This window comes from Fulvia fulva, chromosome 4 (assembly GCF_020509005.1).
Source record: "Fulvia fulva chromosome 4, complete sequence".
Taxonomy (NCBI): Eukaryota; Fungi; Ascomycota; class Dothideomycetes; order Mycosphaerellales; family Mycosphaerellaceae; genus Fulvia; species Fulvia fulva.
Genome location: NC_063015.1, coordinates 3,583,188 through 3,591,173, shown reverse-complemented (window position 1 = coordinate 3,591,173; position 7,986 = coordinate 3,583,188).

The window sequence follows — 7,986 nt, the reverse complement described above, 5'->3', positions numbered from 1 at the left end:
CCCAGATCAAGAGGGACAAGATGCTGGAGTGGAGGTCAACAGTTGGATCCATTACCCAGAATCCTGAGAAGATGTGGAAACTAGCAAAGTGGGCAAGACAACCCACACAGGACAGAAACATGCTGCCCCAGTTTCCAAACATTGAAGACCAGGAAGGAGTAATCCAACACACTCTCCCAGGAAAGGCACAGGCATTGGGGAAACATTTCTTTGGCACACAGGTAGAAGCTGACCTGCAGGATCTGGAGGGCAGTGTGTATCCAACACCACTAGAGCAATCCTGCACAGTGGGAGAGGGAGAGATCAAGAGCATCATTAAGAGACTCTCAGGAAACAAGGCCCCAGGACCAGATGGGATTCCAAACTTGTTCATTAAGACATGCAAGGACCAGATCTCCCCTGCACTGTCAAACATCTTTTCACAGTGCATGGCCCAAGGACACTGTCCTAAACACTTCAAGGAGTCACTGACTGTGGTCTTGAGAAAACCACAGAAAGAGGACTACACAAAGCTAAAGGTATACAGACCTATTGCCTTGCTCAACACACTAGGCAAACTCCTGGAAAAGATCATAGCAGAAAGGCTGACAAACCTAGCTGAAGAACATGGAATCCTTCCTGAAGAACAGATGGGAGGCAGGAAACAAAGATCAACACTAACAGCTGTGGAACTTATCACAGAGCAGATCAAGACCCTATGGCATTTTGGGAACAACAAAGCAGCCACACTCCTCTCACTAGACATATCAGGAGCCTTTGACAATGTCTCACACCAGAGGCTGATCCACATCCTGAAACAGAAGGCTATCCCTAACTGGACAGTCCAGTTTATCCAGTCCTTCCTCAGAGGCAGAACCACAAGACTAAGACTGGGCAGATACAAATCTGACAGCATGCCTACAGAGACAGGAATCCCACAGGGATCAACAATGTCTCCAATCCTGTTTCTCCTCTTTATGGCAGACCTGCCAGCAAAGCTAAACTCCAGAAACACATCAGCCTCAGGGTTTGTAGATGACACAAACATCCTAGCCTGGTCAGACAGCACAGAAGAGAACTGCAGAATCTTGCAGAAGAAACACAAGGAATGTGAGGAATGGGCCAGGAAACATGGAGCCAGATTTGCCCCAGAGAAGTATCAACTCATCCACTTCAGTAGAGCCAGAAACAGACACAATATGCAAGCCCCAATCACTATTCAGGGACACACAACAGAACCCTCAAGTGAATTAAGGGTGCTAGGAATATGGATGGATCCAAAGCTCAGCTAGGGACCACAGGTCAAGAAAGCACAGGCAAGAGCAGACAACAACAGGCAATCAATTGACAGGCTTACAGCCTCCACATGGGGAGCCACATTTGCGAAAGCAAAGGTTATGTACAAGGCCATTGTGAAGCCAGCCATGCTATATGGAGCCCAGATCTGGTCAGCCCAAGACAAGATCCCAAAGAGAATTGCAGATCCCATCAGCAGGGCCCAAGCCTCCTGTCTGAAAAAGGTGCTTGGAGCATACAAGTCAACTCCAACAAGGGTGGTCGAAATGGAGTCTGGCTCCCCACCAGCCAAGCTCTACCTTCAAGGGTTGAGATACCAGTATGCAGGAAAGACGTCTGCATACCCAGCCCAGCTAGTAATCCAGAAGGCAGTCAACAAAATCAGGAGCCAGTGCACAAGAAGGCACAGACAAGCAAGACCCAATCCAGCCCCACAGAAGCAGCAGGACCTGCAGAAGTTCAAAGAACTAACAGAACAGCTGCACCTAGCCCAGCAGGAACAGGACAGAAGGGCTCAAGGGAGAGGATCAGCAGCCAGCCAAGGGAAGAAGCAACAGTCTCTAGCTGAAAGGATGGCAGGACTCCTCTGGAAGACTGAATGGACAAGAACCCCACAGAGGCCAGGAACCCCAAAGGCACTCCAACAGTTTGGTAGCCACAACTACCTACTGTACTCAGACCTGACCAGGTCAGAAGCAAGCATAGCAATACAAATCCGCTCTGAACACATCGGAGTCAGGGCATACCTGCATCAGAGAAAAGTCCCAGGTATCGAAGACAAGAGTTGCCCATGCGGCTACCTGTCCCAGAATGTCGAACATAGACTTCTGGTTTGCAAAGAATGGAGTACAGGGAGAGGTGAATGGAGGGCAAGGGCAAGGAACAGAAACTTCCAAGCCATGATCAGCAATAAGGGAGACCTCCAGAGAATTACAAGGTGGATCATCCACTAAGGATTTTTTAAGCAGTTCTCTCTTACTAGGGAAACAGAGAGATGGATTGAGGAGAGAAAGAAGGAGGAGGAGAGCAGGAAGAGGGGGACAACTCTAGGGTTGCAGACAAGGTAGTCAGAGGCTAACCACCATGACACTAGTGCACCCTAATAGAAGGAAAACTGAGAACTCATAGCAAGGAAGCTATTAGAGAAGGAGAGGAGGTTTTTACCTAGGAATAGGTTTCCTACCTTATGCAGTAACATATATAGACATAAACCCGCATAGGCCGGAGGGCACCATAACGGGTAAATGAATCATCTATCTATCTATCTATATTAGATTGTACTTTTCTAGGGTAAACCGAGCCCTATATCTCCTAGCCTAGTCCTCGTAGATCTTATACTTCTCTTCTAGTAGCCTATAGTTCTCCTTAGTCGAGGACGACTACGCTAGGATATTTATATCGTCTATAAAGCCGCTCGTAGCGGTGTTCTAGGATTCTAGGGCTAGGAGTAGCTTCGCTATAAAGAAGAGGAATAGGATAGGTACTAGCGTTAAGCCTTACGGGATTCTAGTATAGACTACTTAAAATAGGCTTTTATACTAACCGACTAGGATCGACGTACTACGGTTTTAGAGGTAGGACCGTACGAAGTTAACAAGCTACTTAGGGAGTCCTTTCGACCTTAGGATATAGAGTAGCCGCGGGTATAATACGTAGTCAAAGGCTCCCGATATATCTAGACTAAGTAAGGATACTACCTTGTCCCTATTCTTATACTAGATAGCCTTTACCTAAGAGGTAATAAGTTCTATCGCGGATAGCGTCGATCGCTATAGGCGCGTACCTATTTAGGTATCCGGGAGTAGGGAGTACTCCTCTACCGCCTTAGAGAGTCTCGTTATAACTAGCTTCTTAAGCGCCTTCCTAAGAGTATTAAGGAGCGTAATTAGGCGGTACGACTTTACCTACGTATAGTCTTCCTTTTACGGCTTATATAGGACTACTATCGTCGATTTTTTAAATGCTATTAGGTAGTATCCGGTCTATAGGTAGGCGTTAAAGATCGCTACGACTACTAGGGCTAGTTAATCTCTATACTTCTTTAGTAGCTCGTTTAGGATTCTATCCGGCCCCGGTACTTTCTTCGCCGGTAACCTCCTAAGTATAGCGGTAGTATCTCCCTCGGACATATCCTATTAGACCGCGATACTAGGGGCTAGGGGAGTAGATGTTACGAATATATGTTAGTAGGTATGTCGTACGGTACTAAGACTAACTTAGTATATACTAAGCTAGTCGAGACAATAGTACGGTAATACTATTATAATACCGTACGAATAGTAGGAGCGACTTAGAGGAACTGCCGTCGTAGGATAAGACATAGGTAAAACCGATAAGGCGTAGTGAAACAGAACTAGGACTAGAGCAATATCCCTCTATATAGGTATAAGAGACGTAGTCTCTATACCGATAGTAGAGAGACCTTTAGTACTAAATACTATTCTACTATACACCTTTATATACTACATTAGTCCTTCCTCCTTCTCTATTACGTGTCCTAACTTCCGTATATATATATACTATACCTGTCTAACAGGTTACAAGCCCGGGTTTGCTTAATAGGACATCGATATACTAAGGAAGTACGACGTAGGGTATTATACCCTATACCCGGAATCCGTACGGTAACGTACTAATAGACTCGAGGAGTCTAAGCTTATTCTAACTACCGTAGTTAAGTAGAGCTTGCTACATATCTAAGGCTACCTTCGCTATAGAAGACTTAACGAGTTACGAGGGCCCCGGAAGGTCGGCTCTACCCTTACTCGTAAGAACTAGAAGCGCTAGTTCGTTATACTACGAGACTATCTCGAAAGCTAGGAGGTATTCTAGGTTATCGACGACTCGTCGGCTGATCTCCTAGAATCCGTTACGCCTAAGATCACTTCGAAGGCGAACGGTATAGCGAGATATACTATCTTAGTATATTTGTCCGAGGAGGACAACTAAGAAATCTTAGACATACGAGATAGGCAAGAAATCTAGAAACTTCTATAGAAGAAGTATAGTAAGGTCTATAAGGTATACGTAGTAGCGCTTATAAAACAGCTAGTATCGTTTAAGCTACCGGACGATTAGACAATTAGACAAGGGTAGATATATCTAGGTAACCTATCTATATAGATTGCCGAAATAGATAGTAAAGAGACCTACTATAAGGACCCTATCCGGACGTTTAAGCACCTACTAAGCAGCCTCCCGGACGTCTACGCTAGTACTAGGGACACTATCCTAGCCTAGCTAAACCTAGGCTAGGAATCCGCTATAACCTTACTTAAATCCTATAAATCACGGATCTAAGAGATCAAGGGCGAGACCGCTCTATACTCCTAGAGGTAAGGGGGCAAGAGCGGCTACTTTATCTACGATAGTAACTACGTAGTTATATCGTGCCCGGAACTAGATTCCGTAAAGGAGTTTATTAAAAAGAAGAACACCTAGAAGCAACCGGAAAAGAAGTCCTACGAAGAGCTAGTCCGGGATCTAGAGAAGGCCTAAAACGCCCTTAAGAAGTCTAAGAAACAGTAGAAGGATAGGAGAAGCCAATCCGACAACAAGATAAAGGCAAAGGCGATACGAGCCTATACCTTACGAGAAAGCGATAGCGAGGAAATATACGACGACGAAGTCGCCTATTCTACTACCGAAGTAAAAGGCAAGTTTCCCGCCTCCGAATAGTTACTAGACTCCTATACCTCCTTATACATAACTAATAATAAGTCTCTATTTAGATCGCTTAGAAAACTAGCGAGAAGGAAAGTGATTAAAGTTAGTAGGGGGTACCTAGATATATTCTATAAAGGAATAGTAACTATAGGAGGACTAATAGGGAAACAAATTGCGCTAGAGAAAGTCTTGTTTGTTCCTAATCTCGGAGTTAATCTAGTTTTATAGAGGTAGTTTAGTGAGCAATTCGATGTCGAACCTCTAAACTTTATACTTAAGTATAAGAGCGGAAAGCCTATCGTACGAATAGTACTACGAGGGGGGGTACCGGTAGTATCTTCGATATCCGACTCCCTAAACTAGGTAGATAATAGACTACCGGAGGTGCTATACGAGGAAGCTCTAGCCGCGGTAACTACCGAGGATTAGTAGGAGCTTTAGTATAGAAGATTCGTACACCTAGGAAAAGGGTTACTCCGGAACGTCTATAGGGTAAGTAATAAGAAGGACCCGATTCCTATCCCGGACGAGCATAACTATAAGGTATACTCTATCGCAAATATACGGAAGTTAAAAGGCGCTATTATAGAACGAAAGAACGAAAGACTTGCGCTTATATCTATCGACATCTACGGACCCTTCGAAAATACGATATCTAGGCTAGGTTTTAAATACTAGCTAGAGATCGTAGATAACTTCTTAAGAAAGAAGTAGGTAATCCCGCTTAAGAACAAATCCGACGTACCGTAAGTACTACGATAATAGCGGCTAACTATAGAGAAAGTATCTAAATACTACGTAAGAGTAGTACGGAGTAACAATATACTAAAGCTACTAATAGTTCTAAAAGAATAGGAGAAAGAATCGGGGGTTTAATACGATACGACGGATACTTATAACTCTATACAAAACGGAGTAGTAGAAAGGTCAATCTAGGCATCGGAGAACGCGATCCGCGTAATACTCGAGGAATTGGGGATACCGGTAGAATTCTAGCCTAAAGCGCTAGAGGTATAGGCGGTTATACGTAACCTACTACCGAACGGACCGTTACTTAACGGTGTCTAACTTTCGCCGGAAGAAGCATTTACTAGCAAAGTACCGACGGTAGATCACCTAAGAGTATAGGGTTATAGGGTAGTAGTTTACGTAGAACCAAAATTATATCTAAAAGGGCTACGATAGGATAAGTTAATAAACCGGGGTAAGGAAGCTGTTTTCGTTAGATACGGTTAATCGACTAAGCAATAGTTGTTCTAGGAGCTAGATATACGAGCTATTAGGCAGTATAGCCAAGTAGATTGGTTCAAAAACGAGAAGGGGGGAGATCTAGACTTAGGTATCTCCTTTACGAACTAACCTAGTAAGGCACCCGAACGAAGGCTAGTCGGTCGACTACCGGCGGTCTCGCGACCACTACTATAGCGACTAGCGGATGCCCCGATAGCAATCTTACGATCCTCGGGTAGTATAATACCTAGGCCTAACGAGAGTAACTCCTCTATAGAAGAACCGACCTAGCTAATTCCCGCTCCCTTCGTAGAGACCGAACCCGCTACGGCTAAGGACAAAGGACTAACTGTCTTAAGACCGCTCTATATCTAACTTCCCGGTAGACTAGATAATATCGCGGACTATAAGAAGATCGAGGAAACCCCGGAGCTACCGGAACTAATCGTCCGGAGGAAAAGGACTAGGGATCCTAACGATAACTACGGCTAGGACTAGGACTATAAGGCTAAGCACTACAAAGCTATAATAGCTTTGTTCTACTAACTACTATAGGTAAACAATAGACTTACCGATACCGACGAACGTATATTTATAGCTACGGTAGAGGAACTGTTTAACGAAGTCTAAGAACACGCCTTTACTATATTCGGACCCGGTATCGCCTACTAATAGGAAGTACCTATCCCGAAGATATATAAGGCTACGGTAAGGGATCCTAAATAGGGCTACTTATAGAAGGACGCTATCGATACCGAGCTGCTCTCGTTATTAAGTAATAATACCTAGGAAACGGCTGTCGCTCTAAGGGGGGCGAATATAGTCACCTCTAAGTAGGTCTTTAACGTAAAGAGACTTATTAGCGGAGCAATCGAAAAGTTCAAGGCAAGACTTGTCGTAAGAGGGTTTTTATAGAAATTCGGCGTTAACTTCGAAGAGACATTCGTACCTATAGTACGCTATAACACCCTAAGGGTCTTTATAGTAGTAGTTTACGAGCGGGATCTCGAGATGTACTAGGTCGACGTTAACAATGCGTTTACCTAAAGCTACCTAGCCGAAGACATCTATATAAAACCCCTACTAGGAGTCGAAACCCTACCGAATACGGTCCTTAAGGTACTCCGGAGTCTCTACGGCCTAAAGTAGGTAGCTAGAGACTAGAACAAGCTCTATATTACTACGTTAGTCAAAATAGGATTCTACTAGTCCGAGGTAGACCTATGTCTCCTAACTTATACTAAGAGAGATATTATACTACTTATCTATATAGACGACATACCTATTATAGTACTAAGGTTAGCCGATATCTAATAGTTTAAGAAGCAGTTCGCGTAATACTTTAAGATTAAGGATCTCGGGGAACCGGAGAAACTACTAGGACTAAAGATCACTCGCGATAGGCGTAACGGTACCCTAAAACTCGACTAGGGCTATTATATCCGTAAGGCCCTTACTAAAATAGACATAGTAAAAGAAAAGGCAAGCCTAATACTCTCGCTAATAGATAGTTACGATGATCTCTATCCTATAGCCCCAAACGACGAGAGATATAGTAAGGATGACTACTAGAGCGATAATAGGACCTAGATATAGCTAATGACTATAACGAGACCGGACCTAGCCTTCCTACTCGGGAGAACTAGCACATATGTCGCGGATCTAACAAAGCGGTATATAAAAGTACTAAAGAAGGTCTCGAGATACCTAAGGTCGTTCCCCGACCTAGGGTTAATGTTTAGACGTAGTAGCGGTGCCCTAACCGGATACTTAGACTCCGACTACGCGATAGATCGAGTAGATAGGGTCTTAATT